Genomic DNA, 3,695 nt, shown 5'->3' on the forward strand with positions numbered 1-3,695 from the left:
TCTACGAGACTGCAAGCTCCATGAGTGTGGGAACTGTCTTTTGTTTGCTGTGGGATCAATAGTGTGCCAAGAACAATACCTGGCTCACAACAAGATTCATTAAATATTTGAGTTAAATGATTACTTAATGGTCTTAGTTTCATTTCTCCCAAGACTGTCTTGGGACTGCATGGCCCCATCTCTCAGCTTAGGCACTGCTCCTGCCCAGCCTTGGCACCGTAAGTTGGGAAATTTAAACATAGGATAATCTCAATATAAGTTAAAAATAAAATGTACTACTCCCCCTTCATTGTTAAAAAAGCACTTTGAAAACTAGAAACATGATTGCACCAGATGTCTCCCACTGGTCCCTGCAGACCCACACTCCTCCACCATGTCTACCCTTGTCCACCTGCTGTCTGCTTCAGGAAGTTGTCCTATACAGACTGCACTAAAGGGTTCCCTTATCCTCTGCCTTCCAGGTGGGTTTGGCCATCGGGAAGCCCCGGTGTGAATCTGGTGAGAGAGCTCAGTGAGGTTGGGCTTTTATTCCTCTGACTCTCTCCCTGGATGGTCACTTTGACCTAGCTGTACTCTGGGCACGGACAGATGTCATTGCTCCTCTCACAGAAGCCATTCCTTTACAACTCTCTTATTGCAGATTCTGGAAACTGCTCCTTCTCTTCCCTTTGGGCTTAAAGAGGGGCAACTGGGCTGCTATCAAGTTCCCTCTGGGCACGGACAGATGTCATTGCTCCTCTCACAGAAGCCATTCCTTTACAACTCTCTTACTGCAGATTCTGGAAACTGCTCCTTCTCTTCCCTTTGGGCTTAAAGAGGGGCAACTGGGCTGCTATCAAGTTTATGTGACTGCACCTTCCCCAGTGGCTCTCCCACATCCACACCTCATAACAAGTCCTTTTGTAAATTCACCCTCCTCAAATTATCCTAACTTGTTGCCATCTGTTTTCCTTTTGCAAACTTAATTAATACAACAGTAGAGAATAGCTATCCTTAAGATCTACTCTCAGCAAATTTTAAATATTCTCACCACATGCCAAAAAAATCATTAACTACGTGAGGTGATGGACATATTAATCAGCTTGATAGTGGTAATGATTTCACAATGTATTCGTATACTAAAACATCACGTTGTACACCTTAAATATACAGATGGTCCCCAATTTAAGATGGTTCAACTTACAATTTTTGAACTTTACAATGGTGCAAAAGCATACTTCAAGTACCCATACGACCAGTCTGATTTCACTTTCGGTACAGTATTCAATAAGTTATATGAGAAATTCAACACCTGATTATAGGCTTTGTGTTAGATGATTTTGCCCACCTGTAGACTAATGTAAGTGTTCTGAGCATGTTTAAGGGGAGAAAGGTTAAGCTATGATGTTCAGTGGGTTAGGTTTATTAAATGCATTTTGACTTAATGATATTTTCAATTATGATATTTATAGAAACATAACCCCATTGTAAATAGAAGAGCATCTGCATACAATTTTTATTTGTCAATTGATAAAGCTGGAGGGAAAAAAGAATAGCTAAATTCCTGAGAGTGATTACCTCTGGGGGATGCATGGGGAGTATGTGACATGATCAAGGAAAGGTATAGAAAGATCTTCTGTTGTTACTGCCTTATGTCTTAAGCTGGGTGCTGGGTACATGGGTGCTCACTTTATTTTTAATACCCTTAAATATTGCTTAAGAAATTTAATAAAAACTATTTTTCTTAGCTATTCGCTTATTTAATGGTAAAACACAAATATCTTAATCAAACCAAGACTACATAAAAGGATGCTTGATATAGCCATTATTATTTAGCTGTTCTTGAAAATGCAAGTGGCATAATAAAAATACATATTATTATTATTTCCTGGTCGTATGCTTGCTGGAAATCAGTGTCATGAACTAGAAAGAATGCTGGCTTTGGAAACAACTGGATTGGAATTCTAATTCTGCTGCTTTTTAGCAGTAACTTTAGCTTCTCAGCAGTATCCTGAGCTACAGTTTCTTGATCTGTAAAAGACCATTATGATACAAACTTCATAGAGTTTTTGTGGGGATTTAAAGGAAATAATAGATCCTGAAGTGTCTAGAACCATGCCTGACAACTTGGATAGTATAAAGCAGGCATTTAATAAATAATCATATCATAATGGTAATTATTTTACCCTTAAAGGAACAGAGTTAAAAGGGAAGTTCATTATAGAACAAACAAACACACTTATAAACTAGTAAAGACCAGTTAGAAAACAGAGTGGTTTTATGGGAGATTCTCAGAAACTCTTGAACTGATAACCACTCTTAAGATTTTGCTTCTTCCTAATTTTTCTCTCTCAAGAGATGCAGAAGAAAGTAAGAATCTGTATCTCTTTATTATTCTGGAGCAATTGCCATAAAGGTTTCTATGCCCTTTGCACAAAGATAAATTGCATATATGCAGCGAAGAAAAATGTAACATCTGTGAACTCCCTACCTCTATAAATAAAGTAGGGAGAGTATGGTACCCTTATTTTGACTTCACAAGTTGATGAAATCTAGGTCATTTGGGTTTTAAGTTAATATTATCCAGAAAAACAAACAAATGGCATTCCCTAAAATCTTTTTTAAGGAAGAATAATGAAGGGGGATTGGAACAAAAACATATCACAAAACTATAACAATGAAGTCATTGATTATTGGCATTAAGACAGCCAAGAAGTGGATTCTAATTATATAACAACTTACTATTTTCTAAAGAAGGTATCACAGATTGGTGGGCTATCCAACAAATGGTGTTGTGGCAATTGGTTAGCTAAGTATTGCAGTTGATTAAAGACACAAAGGAAAGCAACCAAGCCATGATAATGTATAAATGAAACAGAATATCAAATATAAGGGAGGAGTTTTAAGTTTTACAGCAATAGGAATAATTCCAATAGAAAATCTGAATTGATACAAATGTAAAACGAAAATATTCTAACACTAAAACAATTTGGCAAACACATTTTGCCAAACAATATCTAGCAAAATATTACCATCATATTTGATAGACAAACACAACTGAAAACAATAAGATACAATTTTGCCTCAAATGAGAAAAGTCTGAAAGACTAAGAATGCCCTGAAAGACTAAGAACTAAAGTGTGGGGAGAAAAGGCATGCTCCTATACTATTTGGTGGGAGCAAAAAATTGTCCATTCCAAAGAATGGATGGTGATGCAATACAGTAGAAAGAATGAACGAATGGATGAAGTACTCAGTTATTCATTCATGTAGGATATCAAGTGACAAGGGTTGTGTTCATCATACTTTTCAGGTCGCGACATATATTTGGTTCATGCAAAGCTCCTTTCTTTTAAAATTATTTATTCTTTTTATCTCTATTTCCCATTCTCATTTTCCTCTCCTACAGGATACCATTTGAAAGTCTGTGCAAAATGTGTATTATATTGTATGCATACATTTTTAATTTACTGTTTCTTACCCTTTTTCACTCAACACTACGATTTTCAGATCCATCCATGTTGCCATGTGTGCATCTAGCCCACTTCATCTAACTGCAGTTGAGTATTTCATGGTGCATGTCCACCCCATTTTATCTCCTCAGTCTCCCAGTGCTGGAGCTCAGATTCTGCCACAACAGGGTTTCTTTGGAATATAAACAGGAGTGGGATTTATGGACCCTAGTATGGTCATGTACCTCATCTGACTAATCACTG

Source organism: Galeopterus variegatus, unplaced genomic scaffold, assembly GCF_000696425.1.
Source record: "Galeopterus variegatus unplaced genomic scaffold, G_variegatus-3.0.2 Scaffold8460, whole genome shotgun sequence".
Lineage (NCBI taxonomy): Eukaryota > Metazoa > Chordata > Mammalia > Dermoptera > Cynocephalidae > Galeopterus > Galeopterus variegatus.